Source organism: Platalea leucorodia, assembly GCF_965183815.1.
Source record: "Platalea leucorodia genome assembly, chromosome: 5".
NCBI classification, from domain to species: domain Eukaryota; kingdom Metazoa; phylum Chordata; class Aves; order Pelecaniformes; family Threskiornithidae; genus Platalea; species Platalea leucorodia.
Genome location: NC_138827.1, coordinates 20,133,079 through 20,157,314, shown reverse-complemented (window position 1 = coordinate 20,157,314; position 24,236 = coordinate 20,133,079).

Here is a 24,236-nt window from a genome sequence, read left to right as displayed (position 1 = left end):
CAGTTTTGATTTTTGTTCCGCTAATGAAAGAAAAACTCCTCAGAAGGGGTAGTTACAAAGCTGCCATAGAGATGCACAACCATAATCTAAGGTTTTTTTTTAATCCTCGCACACAGTTGCTTAGTAAATTAAGTTAAACTGTTCAATTCAGTCTTTAGTATATGTAGCTTTAATTTTTGTAGCTTTATTTTAATTTTGTTTCAGTGAAACTCTTACTACTTTTGGATAAAAAGTTGTGCAGATGTCATCATCATCGTAGGAAAACAGTGGGGAAGGGACAACAGTAATATCTACGAAAAAAAGATGTCGCTAAAATTCAGAGAATGCTAACACTTTGAATGTGGCAATGTATATTGGGCAGGGCTTCTGATTTTGAAATATTTTAAAGAGTTTTGGAAAATATGTCTTGATCTAACTTTTTAGGCTTTGAAGCATTACTACATGACCCCATTTGCAAATGTTCATAATCCTATAAAAGAGATATATAATGAGGTTCTTAAAAACCCTTGAACATTGATTAAAGTACTTTAGAATCCAAAGAATCATACTCGTGTTCATGCATAATAAAACAAGAGCCTTTATATTAAAACTGGTTACCTGCAAAGTCTTCTAGGCATTTTACGTTTTAATTCTCTCTGCCCTAAGTCTGATGTTTGATTCCTCTTGCAGCCAAATCTCCCATTTAGATTACCAGGGAATTTGGGATTACACTTTCAATGACTTATTCAAAATACACATGTATTGGAAAAGGAATAGATAAATGGATGACTGGGAAACACATCAAATTCAGGTATGTTTGTACTGTACTTTGTCCTGTTTTTAACTAGAATGACCTGCCTCATAGTTAACATTCAGTCATATATTTTTCAAGCTAAAATAGGAAATACTATATTATTTCTAATGTCATGTTTTGATAATATTGGAGTTTTAATGGTATGCAGCAAAGTAATGAAAATACATAGGGTTAAGGATGATTAAATGCGCCCGAGTGCTGCTGGCAGCCAGTGTGTAATTACATAGCTTCTAAGCACCATACACAACACAGAGTATCACTGTAAAGTATTATTTGTAGTAGTTGTAATATTCAGCAACTCTTTTGTTGTTTGGTATGTCTTGTAATAATGCTTTAATGCTTTCTTAATATTTATCCTAATTAACATAATTTTTAATCCCCTACTTTTGGGGAATGAAATAATTGTAGCCCCATTGAACAAATTATCTTTCTAGCAGTAGTCTCTTGGCACTTTCTTGAAAAGCTTAAGAGTACTTCCAGCTATAAATTGCACAATGTAGTTTGTTTTATGATGGAGGAATATATTTTTCATATCTATAGATTAATATTTCAACCTGGCTAATCTTGGTAGTAACTGAAGGTTACAGTCATACAAAAGCTCTTTAGATACAGGTGCAAAGTAGGTTGATAGTATCATGAGCCCAATTTCTCTTGAATAGATATCCATGTAACAGAAAAATCTGCCATGATTGGCACTGATTGGCAACCTTGTTGGTAGATTCTGAAATACAGTGCAAAGACTGATTGGATAAAGAGGATGAACTATTGCATCTGCCTATGTTCAGAGGTAGCTGTTTCTTGTCAGGATTGACAGCTATTGGTGGGGTGGGGTATGAACCTTGGAAAGTCTTTTTCTTTGGTTCTTTTTCTTCACCCTTTCTGCAGATTTTGGTTTTCAGCATTTCAGAGTAATACTAATACTTCTCAGAGAAACAAAAATCACTTCAAGACTTAATAAAAAGAAATCAAGTTGATACTGTTCCTGAAATGTCATACAATAAAAAAATGTTAGCAGAAGAGATGAGGTGTTTTTCTTGTCAGTCATATCTAGAGAGTTACTATTTTGACTTTTACCAGAAGAGAAGAATGCCATAATGTTTCTCAGTATGGAAGGTGAATTCAGGGGGGTGAAGTGGTGATGAATCGTCTCAATAGGGGTGTGGAATATGCTTTGTAGGGAAATAATCAAGATGCCATTCTGTTTTTTTTTCCCCCTTAAGTCTTGGCATGTTAGCTAAAAATACAGATTTTTGCATGATTTTTAGGAGATTTTTCTCTACTGCATTTTTTTGCCTATATGTGTTAATTCAGGCAGCCTCTGACTGTTGTAGTCCAAAACAGTATTTTAACAAGCAGCTGGTCTTGGTTACCGTGTTGACATTCATCATGCAGATCTGGTATATCTGAAGATCAGCAGAAGCTCCTGTGCACAATTCCTTACTTTTTCTCTTTGGACTTCTGGCTCTCACACTGAAAATTAATTTAAAATGAATTAAAAAAGATGAAAACACTTAGGATCATTTACCCTTTTAATTAAATTAGAAGACTTCAGGGAATATTTGTGGTCATTTGCGACCACTCACGCATTTCAATTGTAAATTAATGGGAAATATGTTCCCAGAGTCACCCACGAATAGTCCCATGAGTCATGTTGCTCGCTGCTTTTTCAGAAAACTTCAGTGAATGTGGGCTGGGATAATCTGATAGAGAACTATTACATTAGACTGCAACTTATGAAAAATACCTTCTTCTCCAAACAAAAAGTATTGTTCCAAACATCAAAATATGTTGTGAAGGCTTTACAATGAGTTACATACTAAAGACCAAGGAACGTTTTTCTTGATGGATTTCAGTTTGTAGACTTCTGTTGATGTACATGTTTCAATACACTTTCCCTAAGTAAAATGTATAGTGAAAAATACAAAGATTAAAGATTTCTTGATGGCATGGCATAGAAGTTTATGTATAAATACTATTGTCCTCGTTTCAGCTGGGATAGAGTTGATTTTTTCTTCCTAGTAGCTGGCATAGCGCTGTGGTTTGGATTTAGTATGAGAATAATGTTGATAACACCCTGATGTTTTAGTTGTTGCTGAGTAGTGCTTACACTAGTCAAGGACTTTTCAGCTTCCCATGCTCTGCCAGGTGCACAAGAAGCTGGGAGGGGGCACAGCCAGGACAGCTGACCCAGACTGGCCCCAGGGCTATTCCATACCATATGACATCATGCTCAGTATATAAACTGGGGGGAGTTGGCTGGGGGGCAGCAATCTCTGCTCGGGGACAGGCTGGGCATTGATCGGCGGGTGGTGAGCAATTATATAGTGAATCACTTGCTTTGTATATTATTATTGTGTATTATTATTATTATTATTATTATTATTATTATTATTACTACTACTACTACTACTACTACTACTACTACTACTACTATTCTATTTCATTTTACTTCAGTTATTAAACTATTCTTATCTCAACCCATGACTGTTCTGACTTTCACTCTTCCAATTCTCTCCCCCATCCCACTGGGATGGAGGGAGTGAGCGAGCGGCTGTGTGGTGCTTAGTTGCTGGCTGGGGTTAAACCACGACAACTATGTAGTTGAACAATTTGTGATTTTTCATGTCCAATTTGATTAACCCTTATTTAGTAATTTTTATTAGTATTAAATTTGTAGTTAAGCTTTGGCTCTCTTATCTTTGAGACTTGTTCATATTAAATACAGAGTTTCATAACATTTGGATCTTCTGTTAAACTTCCTTTTCTGTCGTTCATTGAGAACGTGATGGTGGTGACCTGGTCACTGTATGTACTGAATGGTAAATGAAAAGAAAGTGCAAAACCTGGTGAATAATTGCCACTAATGTGGTTGATGGAGGAAGTAACGAGTATGTGGTGAAAGACTAAATATTCTTTTGAGCATAGGGAGGTTTTTTTGAAGGTTTGTTTTCTCTTAGTTCCCATAAAATTCTCACTTAATGACCAAAGAGTTGATGGATAAATATTATAACACAAGAGGATGAATAATTGCCATTGTAAAAAGAGGCCCTAATTGTTCAGAAATTTTCAAATTCTTCATGTTTTTTGTCACTCCAGAAGTCTTAGGTTGCATTCCTGACATCATCTTAACTTTGGAATTTACCTTTTATGGTAAATGGTGCCATAACTCTCTAAGAAGTTGCTGTAGAGAAGCACAAAGAATAATTATAAACTTGTGTTTGCTGAGGACTTCAAAGCTCGCTCTCTCTGCAACACTAATCTTACCACAGAAGGGTGGAGGAAGTAGGAAGATACAGACTACACTTCGCAAAACAACAGTAATAGCATCTGTGGAGTGCATATGGTGACGTGTTTATTTCTGATGTACAGTCCCTTCCGAAGCTCTCAGTGGGACAATGAGACTGCAGCAAAGGCATAAGGATCAGTCCCACAGTTGTCTCCAAAATCCAGGAAGACATTTTTTGTAATGTTATCCAAAGTTACCGGGTTCATCTGAGGTAAAAGTTGTTATGACTTGGTTTACTTTTAACGGCATTAGATTATGGAATCATTAGAGTTCTGCATTGATTTACATGAATGAGACAAACTCTGCTGCCCTGCACTTTTGTGCCACCTAAACTGGATTGCAAATGCTTCCTGCTAAGAAGTACCACTAGGCTGAATATCAAATGTTTTTAGTTCTAATCTATGGCATGTTCACTGAGGACACTTCTGTAAGATGTTCAACCTTTTACGGGACAAAGAAAGAGGACAGAAAGAAAATTAAGTAGCTGATTCTGCATCACTTGGTACAAACATGAACTGTTTAAGTATGGACCTGTTTGGGAGAATGCTATGGGAAAATAAAATGAAACAGAAGAACATAAATAAAAACGCTAGGGCATTGTTCCTGCTCTTGATGAAGTTGTGTGAATTATACACTAAAGAAAATATCTGCAGTAGGTAAAACCTTGTAGGTAAAAACATCTAAAGCTAAATCATTAACAAAGGCAGAAGTCAACTGTAGGACTTGAACTGAGCTGTGATATTACACAAGGAATCCTATCTTCCACAAGATGGAGCTGTGTGATTTCTGCTTTTGGAAGCAATTCAGTCTGTTAGTAAATGATTCTTTGATTACTGTACAAGGGCAGGAGAATCACAGTGATCTATCATTGCTTTCTTACTCAGATGCTAAGGAATTGCTGCAATTTAATTCTAGATGGTCGTGTGGGTGCTAAAAATATTGAATTTAACATGAAGGCCTCTGAATCTAGAAGAAAAGCTATATTTAAAAAAAGAAGAAAAATAAATCCATTACCTTTCTCTGTGAAGATCACAGTGATTTGCCTAGTGTGCAGTGTCCTATCAGCCTTTCTTTATTTACTCACTTTGATGATGACTGCAATGCAGATTTCCTTGGAATGATTTCTTATCATTTATGCTCTGTAACATCTGGACGAGGGAGGGATACGATTGCTTAAAAGATAATTCAAACAAGTATTTTGAGTAACATTGATGGACCTCCAGTTCTGGAGTGTTTATTAGGTCTGAGCAGATGTAAGTAAAGTACTTCATCAACAGAATGGAACGGTCTTTGAAAGCAATGACTGGAAAAGATCAAGGATTTGTAGTAGAAAAATAACAGAACATGAGGTCCTGGTGGGATGCCTTTGCGTAAAAAGGTAATGTAATCCTTTTCCTGAATAAGCAGGGGAAGTAAACAGGAGTAAGTAGGGGTGTGGGGGGACTTGATTTTCCTCCTTATGTGGCATTGGTGAGACTGGCTGAGGAGACTGGAAGGAAACACAGCACATTCAAAACTTTCAGAGTCAGGGGCTGGCATCAGCAGAACTGAACAGAAGCAAAGAGCAGGCAACACTGGGATTCTCTTAGTTAAATGTGGGCCAAGGATCCTCCAGACAAAAGCCTGGAAAGGTAAAAGAGTTCTTCCACAACATACCAAGAATCTTAAAAGATTCAAGTTATTGTGGTGTTAATAACCTGGAATATGCCCCTAACAACCCAAGTGCCAACTGTGTAATTACCGATAAATCTAGTGTGAACCCAGCTAAAAAGGGTATGATTACACGTGGCCTCCTAGATCAAGTGGTGATTGTATGAAAAGATTCAAGAGCACTCTGGGATACTGGCCTACTTGAATTAACACTGGAGAATATAAATAGCAACTTGTTTGCAACACTGTTAAATCACAGTAAGCCTGACATTTTCTAATCTTTTCCTGTTTTTTAATGTTTTGGATTATAATGGGTTAATGATTAAAACACTTTGCAAACTTTAACAAATTCATCTGATTATAGTGTATATGCTGAAGCTTGGCTTCAAATGAGATTATGCCCAATCCAACTACAGCTCCCTTCTTTGTTCACTTTTCATTGCTGATTCCACTGATTCCAAAATACACCACCAACCACTCCTCTGTTCCCTAGCTTGTGGCTGGGTGAGAAACAGAAGACCTGTGGTTGCTTCTGAATTACATGCAAGTGGATTGTGTGGTTGATATATACACAATGATCGACTTGTGGGTATGTCAAACGTAATAGATAATTGCTGAGCTTACACAGCAATATTTTCCTCACTGGGAAGACTCATGTCAGTCTTTATCTCCTACTCAGCTGTCAGTTCTCATGGAAACTTGTTGGAACTTCATATCTTTGAGACCAGGTCCTTTTGTCAAATTAGATCAAAATTAGCCAATTCATTCAAAAGTTATGAGGGAGGGGATGAGAACTGACAGGCTGGCAGTGCATCTGTGCAATTTATTTCTTTGCAAAACTAGCACGGAAAGCAAAGTTTTCTAATTTTCAAAATAGGCAATCAGAATTCACTAACCTGCATTTAACTGAAACTTACAGAAATTCACATACTAAGTTGATGTGCACAACTTATACTGTTCTAAGTCACAATGTTGAGAATCCTCATAATTTTGGTTTTGTGTGTGTATGGATATATATGAGCTGATATATAAACAACATTCACTACTGGAGAACCTGAGGATAAAAACTAGATCATCTAGCAGTCTTCCAGTTTCGTTACCTAACACAAGCTAATTTTGAAAAAAAAAATCCCTAATTCCAGCAGTGTTGATTGTCCACCTACTTTTTTTCCTGTGGCAAATATTTTACTGAAAGAGGAAAGCTGAAGGAAATAGCTGATAGCAGATGACAACTATGTTTTCACATAATCTTAAGCTCTAATATGCTTTTTGTTATAGTGAACTGACCTGTCTCATTTTTAAAACAGGACTACAGGAAAAATATTGCTTTTATGAATGTGGACATGGGAGATCATATAGTTACTGAGTTTGCAGCCTGTGAATAAAAACTCTGTTATAGAGTTAACTATTAGACAACTTACTAGAGTTGTCTCTTCTTTAATTATACATTTCTGAAAGAAGGTAAAGTGAATGACTTATTTTTCAAAGAAATTAAAATATTGTAGGCACAATGTAAGTAATAATAAAACATATGTTCCAAATCAATGCATTTTTAATTTATATTAAATAAAATTAATCATGTAGATATCTTGGTTTACCTACTTTACTTTTTTACATGTTTGTCTTGAGACTTTTGAGGTGTAACAGTCTTTGGTTTGCAAGAACAGCCTTACATCTGAAGAAGTTGTAAGAAATGATCCTGCACTGGAAAACAGATTTTGGCTAGGCACAGCAGTCCATCTAGATACAGATTTTAACTTCAACAGTATCTGTGGAGAAAGATATGATTATGTATATTCTGTCATTAAATCATATATATATCAAAGGATGGAAACTCTGTAATATGATTCTTCCCCTCCTTCCAAGGGTAGAAAATGTAAGAACCTGCTTGGTTCAGACATACTTGAAAGATTTTCAGAAATGAATAATTCACATCAATAATGTGAGTTGAATTGCATCCCATGAGGGAAAGCATGAAAAGAAAAAGGCAGACATTACTAGTCAAGCTTTGCTTTTGTGCCACCAATAAACAAGATTTTAAGTGAAACACAAAAGCAGTAAAGTGTGTGAAATTCATAATATGAAAAGGAGGCATGTAATAACAGGGAGAGCTTCTGAAGTAACTTAAGAACCAAATGAAGGTGCTTTATTTGCAGGTAAGTATAGTGCAGCCTACACACTTCAATCAAGCCAGCAGTAGGCTTTAATAAGTGATAATAAAGTGTGAAAGGTGGTTTTCTGAGAAGGATGGCAAGATGCATGTACTTATTGCTTGTAATTATGTATCCAGTAAACAGACACCAAAATAGACGCACTATGTTGCCTTGCACTATGGCACCCAAACATCTTAGTATCCATGGGCTCAGCTGAAGCTGAATTTGCATTTTTGATATGGTGAACTCAAAGTTCATGGGTAGGAAATGTCAAATACGATAACTTGGCTAAGAAAAATATACATGTAGGTGCTTTGCAGGTATCCTGGCAGTTATCAGGCTGTATAATTAAAAGAAGACAAAGTGCTTGAAGATGGTGTATTGGAACATAACAATTTATTTAACTGCAATGAGGTAGCTTGCTTATTCACTTGTAAATGAAATAAGAAGTTCACTTCATTTTGGGAGTCAGATGTAGAATTCCCATACTTTTGGTGTCTGACTGTATGTGCTTATGGGGGGTTATATTTCAGTTTCCCTGGCCTATTTCAACTTGTTCACACATCGATTATTCCTGAAGTACTATAGAAATGAACAGAGGCAAAGAACTGTTGTTCTGAATGTAGATAATCTGTAATAACCCTATATCCAAGCCAAGAAGAAATGTAATCCTGATCAATTTAAGACAAGCCTGATACGTTGTGGAGCAACTTTTTTGTGCAGCCAGGCTCTGCTTGCAATAAAAATGTAATTGAGTAATGCCTACTGTGCTCTTTGTAGGCTCCCCAGGGATGCCTGTGGTCATCATGTAACACACTCTTTGTACGAAGACAGAGATGTCTCCAACTCTTTTACTCCAAAAGTAGCGTTACTTTAGAGTGAACTCTGTGACACAAAGACAGTCAGTGATTTTGTAAGTAAGTCACTTCTTCCAGAACTTTTAGGGAGCTTTTGCCTGAGGTATGCATCTGGCTATTTTGTTCAATATATTTTTTTATTTGGAGAAGCAATATACTTGATTTACAACATCCTGCCCAGTGGGCATTGAGGTTGGAGAACTATTCTTAATGCTAGTTGTAGTAAGAATTTCTGGATTGGGTTAAGTACTAGAGGGAGAAGGAAGAATAGAGAAAGAATAAAATGGCACAATTTTAATTGTTACTTGTATGCTAGAGGCCTGAATTTTTTTTGTCCTTCAGCAGGAGGAATTTTGTGTCAGGACTAATTTTTCACTTATATTGACCCCACAGGAATGGTGGAATTTGTAGGCTAATGGATGAAAAGACTTCTTGGGATCTCTCCTTTCTATTTTTTCTTGTATGTTTACCACTGTGAACTCAGAGTTCCTTTTCTGCGGGCTGAGGCTTAGAAGATAGCTCTGTCCCACAACACATTCCTCTGTTTTCTAGAATTTACTCTTCTTTCACACTTTATAGGAACTCTTTAGGAGACATGTAGTGTAAGAAATGTGTCTTCTTCCACAAAGCACAGATGTAAAATATATATTACTGTACAGTGGATACTCGATCAACTTTGTAGTTGAGCCCTTGATGTGCCCCAGAATGATCCGTAAATGTTTTAGCTTGTGTAAATGCAAAAATTCTTCAAACTCTGTCCTTTATATATGTGGTTGGCTGGAAGAATCTGCTGCAGGGTTAGTTAGCTTTCTACTATGATTCATAGATGTGATTTCTCATCTATATTATTCTCTTACACAGTGAATGTTGCTATGTTCTCCTTTCTTTGAAATGAAATGCCTGTTGTTTAGAGTACCAGGACTCAGATATTTTGAAAAGTATAATTAATTGTCATCAAAAGAATATATGAGTCCCCACCTGGAGTACTGTGTTCAGCTCTGGAGCCCCCAACATAAGAAGGACATGGAGTGAGTCCAGAGGAGGGCCATGAAGATGATCAGAGGGCTGGAGCACCACTCCTATGAGGACAGGCTGAGAGAGTTGGGGTGGTTCAGCCTGGAGAAGAGAAGGCTCCGGGGAGACCTCATAGCAGCCTTCCAGTACCTGAAGGGGGCCTACAAGAAAGCTGGAGAGGGACTTTTTACAAGAGCACATAGTGATAGGACAAGGGGTAATGGCTTTCAGCTGAAAGAGGGTAGATTTAGATGAGATCTAAGGGAGAAATTCTTCACGATGAGGGTGGTGAGGCACTGGAACAGGTTGCCCAGAGAAGCTGTGGATGCCCCACGCCTGGAAGCGTTCAAGGCCAGGTTGGATGGGGCTTTGAGCAACCGGGTCTAGTGGAAGGTGTCTCTGCCCATGGCAGGGGGGTTGGAACCAGATGATCTTTAAGGTCCCTTCCAACCCAAACCATTCTATGATTCTATGACTTTTTTGAGGGGCAATTCCTGCTCAGCAGTACATGTTTACGTGTTCACTCAATATGACTTAACTGGATCTTTATCTTCTTTCCTTCCTTTCTATATTTTATCTTCCTCTTTGTAGAAAGGCAAAAGCTCAGCCTCAGAGATCCAGTTGAAAAATCTCCCTGCATATAGAAAAATGATAACTATATGGTATAGAACAGGAGGGGGAATATGAGAACAATGGAAGATAAGAGTACTTTACTCAGATACATTTTTACCAAAGAAGAGATACAGGTCTAGAAAAGTAAAGGAAAAAAAAAAGACATGCATAGGCACTCCTGTGGGCAATTCAGCTGTATATTTTAATAAACTCTTTTTCTGGCTTTTTAGGTGTGCCCTCATTTTTTTGAACTACAGCAATGACATAGGAAACACATGACAATATATTTCTGACAGAAACATTATTTCAGTCCAGAAATAGAAAATAGCACATGCACAAAATCCTGGTACTTCTAGGTATATTTTGGTAAGAACTTATATGGAGATCAATATTTTAAATAACAAATACTTAAAAATAACTTAATTTTAAGAGAATTGATAGGTGGTCTGCTTTTCGAAAGTGCTAAGTGACCAGTTGCTCTTACTAATGTCATTTGAGAGCTGGAAGATACCTAACAGTTCTGACAATCAATATAACACAAACAATACTATATTTAATATTGGTTTAATCCTACTCTTGTTGAAGTCCATGTGAGTTTTATAATCCAATTCATGGACTCATAGAATGTTTCAGGTGGGATGGGACCTCAGGAATTCATCTAGTCTAACGTACTGCTCAGAGCTGGGTCCACTGTGCATGGGCTCAATACCGCATGGTTTTGAATATTGTTCCTTAAAACAGTTCAGAAAAATGCCTGATATGCAAATTCTTATCTGAACCAAGAGCTATGTCTGAAACACTTGAAATGAACTTTTCACCCATCAGGTCTGAGACTTTGAGAGACTTCTGAAGCTAGGTCTTCTTATCAGTAGCAGAGTCACCTGGGGTTTTTTTGTGTTGTGTTTTTTTTTTTTTTTTTTTTTTTTGATCTATTTTAATTTAAAGAGCAATAAGAGAAATGGAAATGGAAAATGGAGAAATAAGTGCAGACTACAACATGGTAGTTTTTAATCCAGAAAGGATGTTAACCCTCTGCACTCTGTGTGCAGGGGTTTAAAATAAAGTATTTTAAAGTTAATAGTCACAAAGGAGAGTTCATAACTGAGAAGAGAGGGATATTGTATGGAAGAGTTGAAGAGATTCCTTGAAGATATTGCCTAGGAAAGGAGCATTTAGCAACTTATCTAAGCAGGAAAAATGAGCCTTCTTTGAATGTGCAAGTGTGTAGATGTGCTGTGCTGATTCTTCTGCGGTTAGCCATTACGTTTTCCTCTGCTGCACTGCGTAGAAGAATAAAATATTTTGGTGATTTTTTTTTTTCTGTGTTGGCATTTTGCCAACCCCTCATGTTTGATTAATTGATTGTTTACATTACCAGGAAGCAGACATAAACTGCCATCCTTAGGAAGTTTAGGTTTAGCTTGTGGACAGAAGAGAATGGAAGAATCAGTTTAAGGAGATTGTCCTTACCTTCTCAGTTCACAGCTTTGCTGGGATAATTGTTTTTCAGCTTGTTAATGAGAACAAAAAAGAAGAGCAGAGCCCTGTTCACTGATGAGTTTATTAGGAAAAACGGAATCCTGAGCTCTTTGCACATATGGATGAAACTGCTTTTATGAGGAGAGGACAATAAGAGGGTAACTTAAATAGTAATTTGGGAGATTGGAATATCCTCCATTAAAGAAAGGTGGCAACCTGATAGGTGGATGGGCTTCTTGTTTTCTTTAAGTTTAGACTAGATGAGCAAATATATCAAATTGATTAAAATGATGTCTTTTCACTAAAATTAGAGAATCTCCTGGGGAGTAAAAACACCCACGGAGTGTACCAGTGGTATCTTCCTCGAGAAAATTCTTCACTTTGTTTTAGGTAAAGATATTAAATCATCAAATGATTGGAGTGATGCTGGGCAGTCACAATATCGACATTTCATTGTTTTCATGTATTGTGGTAAAAAATATTACTTGAATAACCGAGCTCCTTTTTTTTAGAAAAAGTTTGCAAGCCACTTGGTTTTTACATTCGAATTCATGAGGATTTTTGTTGTGGTTTAACCCCAGCAGGCAACTAAGCCCCACCCAGCCGCTCGCTCATTTCCCCCCAGTGGGATGGAAGAGAGAATTGGAAGAGTTAAAGTGAGAAAACTCATGGGTTGAGATAAAGACAGTTTAATAGGTGAAGCAAAAGCTGCGCACTCAAGCAAAGCAAAACAAGGAATTCATTCACTACTTCCCATCGGCAGGCAGGTGTTCAGCCATCTCCAGGAAAGCAGGGCTCCATCACGTGTAACAGTTACTTGGGAAGACAGACACCATCATTCCAAACACCCCCCAACCCTTCCTTCTTCTTCCCCCAGGTTTATATACTGAGCGTGACATCATAGGGTATGGGATATCCCTTTGGCCAGTCTGGGTCTGCTGTCCCAGCTGTGCCCCCTCCCAGCTTCTTGTGCACCTGGCAGAGCACGGGAAGCTGGAAAGTCCTTGACTGGTGTAAGCACTACTCAGCAACAACTAAAACATCAGGGTGTTAGCAACATTATTCTCATACTAAATCCAAAACATAGCACCATACCAGCTACTAAGAAGAAATTTAACTCTATCCCAGCAGAAACCAAGACAGTTTTAAATGCAGAACTGAGGGAAAATATTAGCAGAGACTGATGTAACCTCAGTGTCTGAGTTTAGTACGCAGAAGGAATTAAGCAAAACCAAGTTGTTAAGATTTCGGATTTGGCCTTTCAACATACATTTTTTTCTATAGTCAAGGTTTCTTCGCTGTTTTTACAGCTGTAACTATACTTTACATCTCTCCATAGAAAAAAATTGGGGCAGTTACTTCGAACAATCTAAGCCAGTTATAATATCCATTTACTTGGAGTAATAATGACTTTTGAGCCAGGAATAAAGAATAAATAGGCTGAAGAAACTCCCCTTTCTGTTCATTAGTGACGGCCTTTGGTTATACTCATGGTCTGGATACATAACCAATGTCAGCTACATATGCTTCTCTTCTTGCAGCTGTGGAGGAGCTCCTTTTCTCCTGCAGGCATATACATGTCTGCCTGTTCTGAATTAGATGAATCTCTGAAGGACATCAACAAAGCCAGAATACTAAAAAACAGAAGTAACTGATCAAAAGGTTGTCTTTTGCAGATGGTACTTGTGCCAGTGGCTTAGCAGCATCTCCTAATAACTTCTCTTTATGAACTTTGCACTACATACTTCACTATTAAATATAAAATATTTCACTATTAAATGTTGAAACTGGAAGCTTCATGTTTCTACTTAATACTGCAAAAGCTTCCTGAAATATGGATATGCCTTCAGACATGGGTTGTGGCTTGAGTCACATGAGATTAATGTAGTTTTGTATTTTTTATGAAATTCACTTCACTCTAAATGGAGATGTGTGGTATTTTGGTGTTGTTGTTGTTGTTGTTTTTCAGCACAGAACTTGCTTTTCCAGTTAAATACTTCTTTTCTGTTTGTGTGAGCAGTGGCACAGCCTATATTTCCGAAAATGGTGGGACTCTTTAAACAAACATTTATTTAAACTGTTGGTGATATGAGAAAGTATAATTATAGCAGCAGTTTCTTATTCTGCCATACATAAAAGTTTGGTCTCTGGTAAACTAGGAAAAGCATGTAGTGCTACAAATAAAACAGCTTTAAGAACTAGGTATGAAAGAGCTTGTGTTAAGAATGAAAGAGAAGGTTTAGTAGTATGTTCCTTTATTCTGGTATAAATTGAACAGATAAAAATGAGTTTAAAGTTTTGTAGCTTGCCTTGCCTCCCTTTTCTAGTCTTTCCGAAGGAAAAAAGTTGAAAAAACAAAAATACGAATCTGAAAGGCATGAATCTAAAATTCCTATTTGTATGCTTGTATATACAATACGTATAAATATTTTAAATTTCTCTATGTTCCTGTCCTTCCACATAGAAACAGTAAGTATGCACTTAATTAATTTTCTCCTTCTCTTTTAAATGGTGATGACATGCTTGTGTTCTTCCTGATGTTTTTCTCAGACAGATACAATATTCAATGTTGTATTTCATCTGTAATCTAACAAACACAATTGAAGTTGCTGACTTCTTTAATTGGATATGATAACACCATTTTTATAGGAGCCCTTTGTTGGATTAATGTGTGAACTGAAAACCAAACATTTTATACTAAGGAACTAGTTCCATATTGCATGAATATAGTGTAGTGCTCCTTGCGTGACTTAATGCTGAAGTTTGCTATGGTCTTGGTATATAAACTTGTAAAAGATCCATTCCAAGAACATGTAAAATAAGATGCACATACTGATTTCCACAATTGCCACCACCTAGTTTTCTAACAGGTACGGGTCTTTGTCAATATATCTGCACGTGCAAATAAGCCAAAATGTTACATATGCACATATGTACATATTAATGCTTGCAGATATGCCCAAATAAAATTATGCATATATGTTCCTTAAGATTACTTCCTCACTTCTGTGAAAGCAGAATTTTTCTGCTGGGGGTGAATCATTCTAAGATGATTGGATTCTAGATTGTAGAATCTGTTTTTTTTTCTGTTTAGGAATCATTATGTCAGTTTTACAAGCTTAGATACCAAACTCTTCATAGCCTTTAATGGTAAGTGATAAAGTATAGTCTCTGATGTATAGGGAGGTCCTGCAACGAGTAAATTTAAGTTGAAATTCCAGCATATTTTTTCTTAAAAACCTATAATGTCTACAGTTCAGTCACTTGTTAATAACTATATTTATGATCCTTTTAAAGAGTAGACAGAGATCACAGTGCGCTACAAAGAAATATTTTTAAATTAATCTGTGTGTTTCATAAGTCCAAATACAAAAAATGTTCAGATAATATGATGCATATCTCCTCTATTTAATAAAATTTATACTTACCACAAACTGGTGTAGAGTTATGTGTCTACACTCGGAGTTGACCAGACACAAGTCTACTGTAGCCAAAAAAGCAGGTCTAGGTCAGAAGCCTGCTGACAATGGTAGCCCTTAATTGCCCTGATCAGCTTCAGCTGGGACCTCCACCCACCCCCTCTGCTTCCTGACCTGGGAGCTCCATTTAAGCTCTGGCCAGCCCTACCCTGCTTGGGTGTTGGGGGGCTGTGCCTTTGTTGGGGAGGCCCCTGCCCTGCCCTGCCCTGCCCTGCCCTGCCCTGCCCTGCCCTGCCCTGCCCTGCCCTGCCCTGCCCTGCCCTGCCCTGCCCTGCCCTGCCCTGCCCTCTCACCTTCTGACTTATCTCCTGGTGGAACAGGCCTGCTCTTGCTGCTCCCTGGCAGTATATTAGTGCAGGCTCAGTATCATATTAAGGTTGTGATACGGCTTCTGGTTTGAAGGGGACTTGGACTGAGTGATCTGGAGCACAGGCAGAGCTGGTGCCTGGCAGTCTGTGTTTGTAGGTATGTAAGCATGCTATCAATGTGGAAATTTTTTCCTGGATCTGAATGTATAGAGAGAATTGAGGATATTTAATACTGTTATGATGGAATCTGCAAGAAGAGCAGATAGTAAGTAGTGGATGAATAATGCTTTAAGAGGTCACAAACAGCTAAGGCTGCACAAAGTAAAAAAGTTGTTCTGGATATCAGTATAGGAATAGGTTTGCCTGGTCAATATTAGTGAAATTTGTTGTGTTATCCAAACTGACCTGAATAACTTCTATAGTCAGGTATTGTGTGTGGACCTGCATATCAGTGTTTGCCTGTTCCTGGCAGACATCTTTTCTTGGTTACTCCAGCTATATAACGCTTTCTCTCCACCTCCAGAACGCTTGGGTAGATGAGCCTAAAAAAGGACAAAAAATCCTAACACTGAGAAAGCAGGAGAAAAGGCAAAAGGCAAGAGTGAGCTGAAAGAAAGAGGATGACATACTGAGTAGGAGATGGAACAGGAACAGGAGCAGGGGAATGTTTTATAAGCTAGTTTGTGGCATCCAGTGATACTTAAACATATAAACACGAATGTCCTTTGGTAAAGCACTGTGCATAATATTTCTGTGAAGAAGACAATGAACTCTTTCAGTGTCCTCTGGCAATATGACTAGAAATCTATCAGGAAGGTTTTAGGTAGAGTTGTCTGTTAGTTATGGCTGATCCCATGAAGGACCAGGTGGCAGACTCTTTGTACAGTTCATTATAGCTAAAGAGGAAAGAACAACATATAAAAATTAGTATGGAGGGCTCATCTAATATGAAGTGGAAATGAAGTAAGAGACTAATATGAATCTCTGTCTTTACTACATGAAAGGATTTTCTTGTTCTGAGTGTTGCATATGTTTTTTCTTATACTTTTTTTCTGAAATCAGTGTGATGAGTTTATGTGGACAGATTGTTTTGGAGACTGAGTGGCTCATGTATGGGAAGGAAGCATAAGTCTCTATAATAATGAAAACCAACAGAACTATTTAAAGACTGGTTAAAAAAGAGGTGCTTTTGCAGCTGGATGTATTTTTGTATGTTTTCAACTGTTGTAAGGAGGAAGATGCCATCCATATTAATGCTTCATTAAATAAGCATAAGGAGACCTGAAAAATAAAAAGGAAAACTGCAACTTTCTTCCTTGTCAGCATGAAGGAACTTCTCAGTGAGAGAGGCACTATTTAAATTGTGCCAGCCAAAAATGGGGATCAGGGACAAAACACATGAATAGAGTCTGTTTCCCAGATTCCAGAAGAATGAAATCCCAGTTGTTTGAAGTCAACAAACTCCAAATGCTTTTCTATGTAGTTCTAAATTCTGACATGAAGAATTAAAATCACCAGTTACTAGACTGGTTTGATATTTTCAGTATTTCAGAAAATGGAATAACTTATTGTTTCTTCCTTTCTGAAGTTGGAAAGCTTTTTTTTTAATGATAGCTCTAGAATTTCTGGTTTTGTCTACTTCACAAATACTGTTACTAAAGACGTTTGCAGCTACACTTAAGCATGGGCAATGTGCCTTATTACATCATATCGCAAATAATATTCTATTTTTTTCTGATTCTATCACACACATTTTGTTGTGACTTTATCATCCGTTCTTTAAATATGATGAAACTTCATAAAGGAGATCCTTGAGTTGTAAGGTTTTATAGGGTAAAAATACATTATATATTTGTGCTAAAAGAGCATTTCCTTGATACATATAGAGAAACTGCAATGATGGTCACTGTGAATGTTTTTTATGGTAAGAAATTAGGGGGTAGGGAATGAGAAAATTAGAGGCATTCATGAATACTAAAGCTAAATCTCTTTTGTGATATGTTCTAACTTCTGCATCATTATACCTTTCTCTTACAGTGCTGGAGTACTGCTGCAAGTTAACACAGTTTGACTGGAGTTCTGTAAAACTGGCTTCTGCAGTGGCAATGGTATGTGTGCTTGGTGAATAACAATAGATTCTTAATATGCAGATAACAGGAAAGAACAACGATCAGATTTTTTTTATTTGTGTGTTTTAATTATTGATGGTTCAGTTATCAAAGAATAATGTGGAAAACACTTTAAACAGCAACTGATGATGCAAACCCTTGAGCTCATTCAAACATAGGTTCTATATTCAATTCCTGGTATCATTACACTAGGTCTCCTGAATTTGCTTCAGTGTTCTTTGTCTGCAAATGCTCAGTTGGCAGAGTTAGTTTTGTTTGTCTCTTATGTTTCAGCTGAGTGAATGTTAAGTTATCTACTTTCATATTGAGGTACCCTTTGGTTTTGAAAGTCCATCTACCTAATACCTTGACTAGCTTTAGGATCCTCTCTTTACAGGAGTGCATAATTGGTTGTTTCTAAACTTATGCATTCCTTACTATGATTTAGAACTTCTCACTTGGGTCTCTGCAGATTATTAGAACAGAGGCTGATGGAATGATTAAACTAATAAACAGGATTTTCAACCCTTCTGCATTAGAATACCTTTTTGTATGAAACATTGTAGTGTAGAAGCTGCATTAAAAAACTGTAGAACAAAAGATGAATTTGCTTGAGAACTGAAATATACATGAATGTGTTTGTACTTTGGGATTAACTGTAATGTGGTTTGGTTTGAAACTTCCTTTTGTCTTCAGTATTCTGGTAATGTTAGCATGCAGATAATTTGGAAATCCATTAAATGCTTATATTTGTAACAGGTTTTGAGGGGAAAAAAAACCAAACACCCCAACAAAAAACCCCAAAACACCACAACAGAAAAATCCCCAGACAACCCCCCACCCCCTGAAACAAATCTTGTGTTGCTGCAATGCGCTAATGTTGTTTGGCTTATTAAATATGAGGGGAAGGCAGGCGAATATATCAGGAAAAGTGTCCTCTGTGATTTAATCAAATAAGCTACTGTCAAATACTCCATTTTTTACTGTTACGGTGTAGGTACCATTTCCTGTTGTTTTAGGCTAGGACTTGACTGAATGAAACTACTACTAAGCATTCTTCTACTCCATTTATATAAGATGGCTCAAATCATTCTTTCTCCTAAGTGTCTCAAAGTTACTTACCTATAGAGTTGTATCATTAATTATTTAGGGAAGATTACTACGGGCACATGTGGAAAATTGCTCTGTAAGTAAATGATAGAAAATATTCCTTAAAAATCATGGTGCAGAGTGTTTACCTTTTCCTTTTTCATCTGTTTGGGCCTATTCTTTCTGTTATATTTGCTAAGAGAAGTCCCTCTTGTAGACTGCCACCATCTTCGTGTTATCCTGCTATTGGCAAAAAATAAAACAAGATTTAACATCACTTTCCTTTTTCAGTTTTCTTTGCTGGTTATGTTTATTCTTAGTGTATGTATTCTAAGGCATGTATATGTCTGTGCTCATGTATCAGTTATTCCACTTTTTATGTAATTCACCTAAGAAATTTTACTTGTTGCAAACTAATCCATTACGTAAATGGTTTATAGCATCTTCTAGAATCTATATTCTGTATTTATCCTTGATAACTTTTTCAGGATAACCTAACCTTTTTTTTCGTAACCTGCCTATTAATTGACTTTTTTAAGAATGCTTGCAATGTATTTTGAACATTGGAATGGGGATACATCAATAGCACCAGTGCAATGACATATGTAATGGGAGAGAAGGCTTCAAATAATGCCCTTGTTGGAAATATAGTGCTCAGGTGGACACTGATCAGACTGCTCCAGATGAGCTTCTTTTCAGTGTATCTGGTCTGTACTTCTCTGATTGTTCTGCTTTTTTCTTCCTTACTGTTCCTTCAAAGCACCAAGTCTTTTTCTCCTATGATGTTCTGTTAAGCCTCTTTGTCAGTTTTGTTCCTTTTTCCTGTTTAGTGTCTGTGCTCTGCTTCTCCCTCTGCAGAAAAGTTGAAGGAACTTGAAATTTTTTCAGTTTTAGCCAACTAATTGTCCCAAAATGTTCCTGATTAAATCAATCTGAGCTAGATAATGGGAGCACCTGTTTCATTTGATGTCAAGTTCTACCTCCTTATAGAAGCCTGTTAAAAGTACAATTATCCATATAACCTATCAGTCCTAACTTAGCTGCTCAGGCAGCCATTGTTATTTTTACTGTTTTGCAACACGTCTACTACATACTGGGATGCTTCAGCACCTTCAAAATATTAACTAGAAGCTATAAAACATATGTATCAAGAATATAGGCTTGAAATAAAGTAGTCTTGAGATGAGTTTGACTGGCATTTTATGCTAATGGAAATTCCTTGATATGTTATGCACAGTGGATAAGACATCAATTTCCCAGACACTCATGGCAACTTAATTTCAAAATTTCTTTTGAACAAACTTTGTGTTGTTCCTATTATCCTCAAAGAAAGATATTAGCTTTTTGTAACAAGGAGGAAATCCTCCAGGGAGCCACCTTCTCTGTGCAGTTTTCTGTGCAGAAACCTGACTGTATTTGGGAAATTTTTACCTCTTTGAATATTTTTCTGCTTGGCTGGGAAACGTTGAGATACATTGAGTTGTACTCTAGGCAATTGTTTATATACTGGTTTTATAATTATTTTATAAAAAATAAACAAAATTTTGTAATTTTAATAATCCTAAACCATACCCCTCCATTGCCAGAATAAGTGTATGAAATACTGTGTTTGTGAATCTTCATGTTTGCTCAGTTATCAATTTTAAGACACATTTTTATCTGATGTCCAAAACATTTAATCTCCATAAATCTAGGCTGAAATTAGCAGGAGCTGCAGATAGACAGTGCCTCAAAAGATCGTATTTTTTGTTTGATAGATGTATGACAGTAAGACCAGGAAAATCAGCAGATGGTCAGGCAAATCAAGGTCTTGACTGACAGCAACATGGGACCCAGTTCAATTTTTAAGGCTTATTATTAAAATATTTAATATCATTTTGAACCCTTGCCCAGAAACCTAGGGGATTTTCCGTTTTCTTGTAGCTTAGAAATAAGCACTTTTTCCAGGTTTGCAACAGTAAGACAAGCATTTGAAATAACAGAAGAGGTAACAGGCAAGAGAAAGGAACTACAATAAAATACTGATTTAGAAATACAGAAAAGGCCAAAAAAAAGCCAGGTTTCCTGTTAAATGCCCTTGAAAGCCATGCTCCCTGCTAGTTATTCTCACTTGCTTTTACTGGATTCCCCTGATGTAGTTAATCGCTCCATCTGTTAGACAGCTAGCAGTTTTTCCTTTGCTCTTTTCTGACTCTGATCTAGTTGGCTGTAGTTCACAGCAGCCTCTATACTTCTTCAGTGAGTTCAGAATAAGATAAATGACAGATGAAGCCTTTGCTAAAGAAAATATAACTCCTGGATTGGAGTCTTAACTTTCTTTTCCTTTAAAAAAACCTCCAATCTGAGCCTGTTTTACTTATAATTTCTCTTACTAACTGTAAAAGATCTACATTTAGTCAGAATAACATCTTCCTGATGATACTTTATTACTAGAAAAATGGGTGCCATTTAGTTCCCCATCCTTGAATGGTTCTGTGTTGTATTTTCCTGTGCTCTATAATTAAGCTGTTAATTAAAGAAAGGTTCCGAAATATAGCATGTATCAATTAGGCCTGCTCTGACCTGATCCTTTGTCCCACTCTAGTCCATGTGGAATGCTTTCATGGCTTTTCAGATTGGCATGGAGTGTTCCTACCCTTTGGAGCTCCTCCCTGATTTTCAGCAGTAAGTATGATTAACCAAAAGACTTGCAGGAGGCAGTGGTGTCATACGGGGAATGCTTCGGAGCTCTGTCTGGATGAAAGCACTTCCTCTTCTGCTGTAGGCAATTCACAGTGTCTTAGTATGGGTTACCCTGCTTCTGATCTGTTATATGCCTTTTGATGAATCGGTCTTTTATATTGCATCCCCAAATATATACTGCCAAGGGAATTAGTAAGTATTTGCATAATGTGAGAGGATGGTATAGTAAATAGTGATGGTTTGACCATGTAGATTTTTTAATGTTTGAAACATTAAAAACATTTTTATTTAATTTTGATGTCTTTTTTGATCCAAAATTCCAAATATTTACAGAAATGCATCACCAAGTATTTGGATTTTAGTTTGTATCCTTACTACAGTTTTTGTTTTTAAATTGTGATGGTAAAAGCCCTTGTTTCCGCACAAAAAAACCCTCTCTCAAACCTGTGGCTATTAAAGGTTTGCTGTTACAAATGTATATAATTACCAAGCAGTAGGAAAGGAGAATTTATTCATCTTAATTTATATAGCTGGTTATCTCTTGGAATATGCAGAGAATCCATTTAAGCTGGCAAGGAGCTGTGAGAGTAGCAGGTAGAATGGTCTGGTTACAATAGTCTGTGCTATTAAGAGTAAGGGAGAAGAGGTAGAGAGCTATAATGACAGCTAGGTGGGAGTGTAATTGGAGAGAGGCTCGACACAGTAGTGCTTTACAACCGCTAGTGAAGCGTTGTGAGTGGGCACACAGGCCACAGCTGAGCAGCTGCGGTAGAATTTCATGTGCTTGTTACAGAGCAATATTTCTCCTCTCATTTCCTTGAGCCTGAGGGATTTTCATGACCAAATTTGAATTGCACTTTTATATCTGTTGGCCTCATGCTGAAGTCCTTTTCTCTAATCATATTCAAAGAAGTCTCCTTTGAATTATTAATGTCTTTATGTGCATTGGAAATGATGCTGTCAGGAGGAAAAAAAAAAACTATATGAAAATCATTCTAGGTGTCTTTTATGTGGATTGCCTTCTGAGTGTGAAGATTGTAAGTTAGTCAGCTGCTTTTTCTGTATACCCTATTCTGAAGCCGCTCTTATTCTAAAATCTTTCTGTCCTTTCAGGCAGCAGAAGCTGTCTGTTTCTACCTCTTTCATCACTAATGTTTTTGGTAGACTTCAAATTCTCATCCTTGAATTCTGGCACAACTCATGAGGAGCAGGTTTTGAGGTCCTGACAGGAGGCTTGTTTAAGATATTTGTTCCCTGTGGTGACTGGGAGGGATTTTCCAGCTGGCAAAGAAAGTATACCTTCAGCCAGTCAGCAATACATTGGTAGAGCACAGCACCTCTTGCTTATAGTCTCATAATAGGACCATCAGTAAAAGAGAAGCATCCTGACAATAAAGTGGATTTTTGACATATGGAAAACAATGAAGTTGCCAACCACAGTAAGAAAACAGGAGTTCCTGTGGTCCTGACGCTTTGAGGACAGGCTCATAGTAAACGTAGATGGCAATTTGGTACAGATGGATAGACGTTATAAGAAAGGTAGTTCTTATTGCAGAGGAATTGTTCATAATTTATGAGATAAAAATACAGTAAACAGCTCAAAGGATGGTATAGAAAGTTGATATAAGCTGCTTTAAGGCTGAAAGAAAAAAAATTTGGGCTTTTTTTGCTGAGTGTGTTTTTAAGGGTCCAAAATTCAAAACAATAATCCCAAAACAAAACCTCAGTGTTCAACATACATGAAGAGATAAAATAAACAAGAGGAGTGGCAGGCTGGGGAATGTCTCATTCACTTTTACACATGAGAAGGGAGAGGCTGATGCTGTCTACTTGTAAATGCATTTGCAGCCACTTGAATAACTGTGTGATAATCACCTAATGGGGGGGTACTGGAGATTTTATTTATTGCTCAGTAACAAACCCAACAAAAATCCGAAACATTATATACCTGACGTCTCCACTCATCTCATTGTTTTATGGGGAGATTTTATGTACCACTGAGCAGCAAGCACATCCCATGGTTGCTTGCATATTGTCAAACTTATGAGTGTCACTAGTCAGGATCAATTATTTTGATTCTACATGCTTCCAACTATTATGTTTTTTAATTGGGGGGGGTGGGAAATAGAAAATTGATTCTTTGCAATGAGTTAAATCACAACCTGCATTAAACCTGCAATTACATGTTCATAGAAAAGGGCAAAACAGGACATCAGATTATTCAAACAACATGGTACTGCCTCTTTTCTTCCCTTCCCTCACCCTCCAAGTCTAGCAGAAGAGGCTGCATTTTTTCCTAATGGTTTCCTCTGCTTATTCACCAGTTTTTCTTTCTCTTTACCCATGACGTAATTTTCACAATTGATCGCACTTCTCTTTTCAGCTGCACATCTGGTGACTGCAGGAGTTAATTATAACATTTTTAATGATCAGTTCTCTCATTTCTTCTTACAATACACAGAAAAAAACAGGACATGGACACCAAAGAGTCTTTTTGTTATTTCCTTTCCATCATTCAGTAGCAGTGAAGCAGAACATTGCAGAAGTGAAATATTACACCAGAGAGCATGTTAAGAAACTGCATTTTTTTCTTTATTTTGAGATTAGTGCTGAAGTCTTCTTTCAGGGTGACTTTTTAATCTTCTGCCTCTTGATCTCAAGAGTTCTTTTTCTGTAGATGTTCAAAAATGAAAGGAATTCACATCCCATACCCTGCAATGTGAGAT